The sequence below is a fragment of the Carassius gibelio genome, chromosome A4 (assembly GCF_023724105.1).
Source record: "Carassius gibelio isolate Cgi1373 ecotype wild population from Czech Republic chromosome A4, carGib1.2-hapl.c, whole genome shotgun sequence".
In the NCBI taxonomy this organism is placed as follows: Eukaryota; Metazoa; Chordata; class Actinopteri; order Cypriniformes; family Cyprinidae; genus Carassius; species Carassius gibelio.
In genome coordinates, this window is record NC_068374.1 from 4,427,825 (window position 1) to 4,434,952 (window position 7,128).

The window sequence follows — 7,128 nt, forward strand, 5'->3', positions numbered from 1 at the left end:
GCTCAACATTTAGAAAGGCAGGAAAATTATAACGGAGGGAAGACGTATATCATTCAGCTAATGCTGTTAAAGAGAGAGAGAAGTCTAGGACTATTCCTAAACTTGGAGCTCATTATATTGAAGTACATATCCAAACACCAGAAACGTTATGCATTTTATGAATAATGAAATGTTATGAAAATTATGCATTTTATTTATTCACATGCTGTATGGTTGAAATAATATTTTAGTTCACAACTTTAAGTTCCGTTGTTTAAAAAAATGCTTTATTGGCTAATGTTTCATAAACCTTCAGATGTTATGCCCTAAAATCCATGCCATTATTAATTTCACAGTATTTTTACCACCTAAATGACTAATCTTTAAAATCACAATTCTATAATGGTCAAAATTACTCAGGCCAATGGTATTTTTTAATGACATTATTTTATTATTATTATTATTATTATTTGAATAATTGTAGCTTACATAAATAGGTAAAGCAAAACAAATATTCGGATTGTCCCTTATGTTTTCCCTTGTTTTCCTAAAGAATAAACACGTATTTTTTTACAAGAATAAACATGATAACATATTATTAATTAATACAAATAATTTAAGCAATTAAAACCTTTTTTTAAACTTGAATTTAAATACTTGTTAGGGGGTAAGAACGATGGTAGACCAGGGAGGGGTGCTATTGACAGTCTTTAATAAAGAAAATAGTCTCTCTCAGAATGAAGAGAACAAAAATCACGGACTTCTTTCAGCCCAAAACAGAAATGGCCTGACGACAGGGTCTAAGAAAAAAACACAAATCTTCACGAGGGCAGAGGCAGGGACCCCGGGATGTCAACACCCAGTCAATAAACAGAGGAGGTCGCCGGCAGTGTGAAAGGCCAGGGGCAGGTGCTGCACAGGTACTCTGCAAACAGGCACAGCCGGATAATACACAGTCCTATGACAAAATTACTCACAGCAGAAACAACGACAAAAACCATCCACGGACAAGACAGGACAGGACTTGGGAACAGGTGTATCTCACGAAAGGTCATCGAATAATACGACAATGAGACAGGGCTAGAAAGAGAATAAGAAGCAGAGACAATCAAGGGCAAAAAGGGACAGGTGAGGGAATGAAAGGGGAGACAGCTGAAAGTGATAATGAGCGGAGGAGTGGGTAAGTGTGCGTGAAAGAGTGAGTAAGTGATCACAAGAGGGAGACAGAGAGAGGGGAAAAGACCAGGATCATGACAGTACCCCCTCTCTCAACGAGCGCCTCCTGGCGCTCCTGGGGACAACTGGCGGGTCCGGAGGAAATCATCGATGAGTGAAGGATCCAGGACGTCCCGGGAGGGAACCCAACTTCTCTCCTCAGGACCATACCCCTCCCAGTCGACCAGATATTGACGACCGCGTCCCCGACGGCGCATGTCGAGGATGCGGCGAACCCTGTAGACGGGGGTATCATCGACAAGACAAGGGACGCGCACCGGGCGAGAAGGGGGACGGATGACTGGTTTAATGCAAGAGACGTGAAACACGGGGTGGACTCGACGTAGATTAGGCGGGAGGTGAAGTTTAACTGCGACAGGGTTAATGATTCTTACAATGCGAAATGGTCCAATAAAGCGGGGAGATAATTTGCGTGATTCGGACCGGAGAGGTAAATTTGAAGTGGACAACCACACTCTCTGGCCGCAAACGTAGCGAGGGCTCTTAACTCTGCGCCTATTGGCCGTAACAGTCATGCGTCTTCTAGCTCGACAGAGAGCAGATCGCACTCTCCTCCAGGTGCGTTTGCATCGGCAAATAAAAGCTTGCACGGACGGAACATTAGACTCAGAGTCTTGGGACGCAAATATCGGAGGTTGATAACCGAGACAGCAATGAAAGGGCGAAAGGCCCGTAGCAGAGGAGGGGAGCGAATTATGGGCGTATTCGGCCCAAGAGAGTTGCTGTGACCATGATGCGGGATTCTGATGGGTGAGACTGCGGAGCATACGGGCGACAATTTGATTAGTCTGTTCAGCTTGGCCGTTCGTCTGGGGATGAAACCCGGACGAGAGGCTAACGGATGCCCCAATCAGACGACAAAACTCTTTCCAAAATTGAGAAGAAAATTGGGGGCCTCTATCAGACACAATATCAGTGGGTAACCCATGTAGCTTAAAAACATGGTCAACCATGATCTGGGCGGTCTCCTTGGCAGAAGGGAGTTTAGCGAGGGGAATAAAATGGGCCGACTTAGAAAAACGATCTACCACGGTAAGAATAACGGTGTTCCCCCCAGAGAGAGGAAGACCGGTGATAAAGTCGAGTGCTAAGTGAGACCACGGTCGAGTCGGAACCGGTAACGGACGAAGTAGACCGGCCGGAGGGGAACTGTCAGTCTTAGTCTGGGCGCACGTATCGCAGGAGGCAATAAATCGTCGCACGTCCCGTTCTAAAGAAGACCACCAAAAGCGCTGACGGATAAAAGCGATGGTGCCCTGGACGCCGGGATGGGCTGTCAATTTAGAGGTGTGTCCCCATTGAAGGACTGCCCGACGCGCTGACACAGGGACGAAAAGCAGCCCCCTAGGGCAGTTGCGCGGAACTATGACACGAGAAAGGGAACGCTTAACCAGCTTCTCTATTCCCCAGACGGCCGTGCCAACAACATGACCCGGGGGAATAATCTCCTCAGGCTCAGAAGATGCAGAGGAGTCAAAAAGACGGGATAGTGCATCAGGTTTGACGTTCTTGGTACCCGGACGGTACGAGATAGTGAAATCGAAACGGGTAAAGAATAACGCCCAGCGGGCCTGACGAGCATTTAGTCTCTTGGCCTTGCGAATATATATTCTAGGTTTCGGTGATCTGTCCAGACGATAAAAGGGACGGGAGCTCCTTCTAGCCACTGTCGCCATTCGCCCAACGCTAGACGGATGGCGAGCAGTTCGCGGTTGCCTACGTCGTAATTGCGCTCAGCAGGAGAAAGACGGTGGGAGAAAAAGGCGCAGGGGTGTATCTTGTCATCAGCGGAGGAGCGCTGGGATAGCACCGCCCCGATCCCGACTTCAGAGGCATCGACCTCGACTATGAATTGTTTAGAGAAGTCAGGGGTGAGAAGGATAGGTGCGGTAGTAAAAAGCGATCTAAGCGTGTCGAACGCAGCCTGCGCAGAAGCGGACCATCTAAACTGGGACTTGACTGAGGTCAGAGCTGTAAGGGGTGCGGCTACTTGACTAAAATTACGTATAAAACGACGATAAAAATTAGCAAACCCAAGAAAACGTTGTAGTGCAAGACGGGAATCGGGCACGGGCCAGTCGGTAACAGCCTGGACCTTAGCAGGGTCCATACTAATCCCTTCTGCCGAGATGATCGAGCCCAGAAACGTAACTGAGGGGGCGTGGAAAGAACACTTCTCGGCCTTAACGTAAAGTCAATTCTCTAATAGGCGCTGAAGAACACGACGAACATGTTGGACGTGCACCTGGAGAGACGGCGAAAAATTTAGAATGTCATCAAGGTAGACGAATACAAAAACATTGAGCATGTCTCGTAGGACATCATTGACTAAGGCTTGAAAGACCGCGGGAGCGTTAACCAATCCGAAGGGAAGAACCTGGTATTCAAAGTGTCCGAGGGGCGTATTAAACGCGGTCTTCCATTCATCCCCCTCCTTAATACGTACTAAGTGATAGGCGTTACGTAAGTCGAGCTTAGTGAATATCTTAGCTCCCTGCAAGATCTCGAAGGCGGAGGACATCAGGGGCAATGGATAACGATTCTTGACAGTGATATCATTTAAACCCCGATAGTCTATGCAGGGGCGCAGGGAGCCATCTTTCTTCTTAACAAAGAAGAAACCGGCTCCCGCTGGAGACGAGGAAGGAACGATGGTACCTGCATTCAGTGATTCAGAAAGGTATTTCTCGAGCGCCTCCCTCTCGGGGGCGGATAATGAGTATAGTCCACCACGGGGGGGCGTTGTACCTGGGAGAAGATCTATGCTGCAGTCATACGGGCGATGAGGGGGGAGAGAAGCGGCCCGGGAACGACTGAAGACCTCCCGCAAATCGTGATACTCCTCCGGAACCCCAGACAAATCACCTGGCTCCTCCTGAAAAACAGTTACGGGCAAGACAGGGGGCACAGCAGAAGACAGACAATCGACATGACAGGACAATTTCCAAGAAAGAATAGTGCCTTCTGCCCAGTTAATCTGGGGGTTATGAAGAACTAACCACGGGTGGCCTAAAACCACGGGAGAGAAAGGGGAATGAAAAATAAAAAAAGAAATAGTTTCCCTATGATTTCCTGAAACAGTAAGAGTCAATGGTGAAGTCCTTCTCTGTACCCTAGGAAGGGGACTACCATCTAGGGCAAACAGGGGGGTGGAGTCTTGCAAATCTAAGAGGGGAATACCTTGTCTTAAAGCCCAAGTCTCGGCAATGAAGTTCCCCTCCGCCCCCGAATCCAGTAATGCTGAGCAGGAAACAGACGATCTCAGCCAGCGGAGGTGAACGGGAAGGGAAGTGCAGGACTTAGATGGAGAGACCCATGATGTAGCGCTCGCCAGCAACCCTCCGCCTACTGACGAGCGCTGGCTTTTACTGGGCACCTGGAGACGAAATGATTAGCGGCAGCGCAGTACATACATAGACGATCCATAATCCTGCGCTGGCGTTCACGTGTAGATATGCGAAGCCCCCCTAGCTGCATCGGCTCAGGATCAGCAGCAGAGGGCAGTGGCGGACGAGTAGCTGTGGAAGAGGGGAGTAACGAAGCCTCCAATCCGCGAGCCCTCCGTCGCCTCTCGAAGCGTCTTTCAATGCGAAGAGCCAGCTCGACTAGGGAGTCGAAATTGTCAGGAACCTCTCGGACAACGACCTCATCCTTAATCTCAGAGTTGAGGCCCTCGAGAAAGCGGGAGATTAGTGCCGGGCCGTTCCATCCACTAGTAGTGGCCAGAGTACGAAACTCAATTGAAAAGTCTGTGACTGACCTCCTCCCCTGGCGCAAGGTGGATAGGAGACGGGACGCTTCACCACCATGTGCAGACCGGTCGAATACTCGGATCATCTCCTCCTTGAACAGAGAAAACTTAAAGACGCAGTCTACCTCTGCCTCCCAGTTCGCCGCTGCCCACTCTCGAGCCCGTCCATTGAGAAGAGAAATCACATAAGCCACCTTAGATCGATCCCTGGCGTAGGTGGACGGCTGGAGAGAAAAAACAACCTCGCATTGGGTGAGAAAGGCTCGGCATTGTAAAGGCTCACCAGAATAGCACGGAGGGTTGTTTATGCGTGGCTCAGAAGGGTCGCGCTGTCCGGCTGCTGCAGTGGTCTCATGACGGTAGTGGTGGAACTGCTGAGTTAGACCCGAGAGCTGGGCGGTCAGGGATTCTACGGATCGTCTCGTGGTGGATAACTCCTCCTCATGTTTCCCCAGCAGAGCACCCTGGAGCTCCACCGCACTCTGGAGGGGATTACCACTCGCCTGGTCCATCCTCTGGTCGGATTATTCGGTTAGGGGGTAAGAACGATGGTAGACCAGGGAGGGGTGCAATTGACAGTCTTTAATAAAGAAAATAGTCTCTCTCAGAATGAAGAGAACAAAAATCACGGACTTCTTTCAGCCCAAAACAGAAATGGCCTGACGACAGGGTCTAAGAAAAAAACACAAATCTTCACGAGGGCAGAGGCAGGGACCCCGGGATGTCAACACCCAGTCAATAAACAGAGGAGGTCGCCGGCGGTGTGAAAGGCCAGGGGCAGGTGCTGCACAGGTACTCTGCAAACAGGCACAGCCGGATAATACACAGTCCTATGACAAAATTACTCACAGCAGAAACAACGACAAAAACCATCCACGGACAAGACAGGACAGGACTTGGGAACAGGTGTATCTCACGAAAGGTCATCGAATAATCCGACAATGAGACAGGGCTAGAAAGAGAATAAGAAGCAGAGACAATCAAGGGCAAAAAGGGACAGGTGAGGGAATGAAAGGGGAGACAGCTGAAAGTGATAATGAGCGGAGGAGTGGGTAAGTGTGCGTGAAAGAGTGAGTAAGTGATCACAAGAGGGAGACAGAGAGAGGGGAAAAGACCAGGATCATGACAATACTATTAAACTAACTTTAAATTCTCAAGGAGTTTATAAGTAAAAAAAAAAGTTCTAAATGAACTTGTCTTAACAATATAATTAGAGCTAACAATATAATTAGATTTTTTTAAATGAACAATTCCTTTATAAAATGGGACAGCAACCTTTATATCAGTGGTTCTCAACCTTTTTTTCCAGCCGGCCGCACTATGGTCCAAGTGCAAGTCTACGCATATAATTTACATATTACGTCAGCAATACAAACCAACCTGATTTATAATATTATAGCCTAACTAATATGATATATAATCTATTACATTCATTGAAATAAACAATTCTACTCCCCATAAATAAAACACCTGATGCTGTCGGGAGCTGACCAATTTTGTGAGATACAGCTTGAAAGGAGTAACACAAAGAAGTTGCGATTGTAATACCTGTGTTATACTTTCCGCATGAGCAATCCGGACGCGTACACGGCCAGCGCGGACGCAGACTTCTTCAATTTATAGCCTACTTCTGAATGCGCAGGCTGATGGCCAGCTCTGCAATTGCCCAGAATTATTGCACATCGCTGTCTTTATATTCTTTTATTGATGGATTGCACAGGTTCGAGTAGCAATGAGCTTCTTCACTCTGCCTGCACATGTGCAATTTTGCTTTTGAAGCCTACTGACCAGGCGCACCTGTCTGCGCGGTCGTCTGCTCAGAGCCTCTGCACACACTCTCCAATGACGATTTTTACGTCACGCCTACCTAGCGGTCCATAGCGGACTCGCGGACGCAGAAAGTGTTATAGAGGCTTTATGATGCAGGCTTGCATGACCTGACGCGCAACATTTCAGAAAATGTGCGTTCACAAATGTAGCCTATTTTGATCCAAATATGGAAAGCACTTTTGAATTTAATAATATGAGGTTCTCTCTTGAGATATTTTGCCACATTTCTTCAATTAAGGATTGTTACATAGTGTATGGTGTTTCCATTTATCTGAACTTCTTCAAGTGAGTTGCGAAAAAACAAAAAAAAAACGAAAATCAATTCGGGTCCA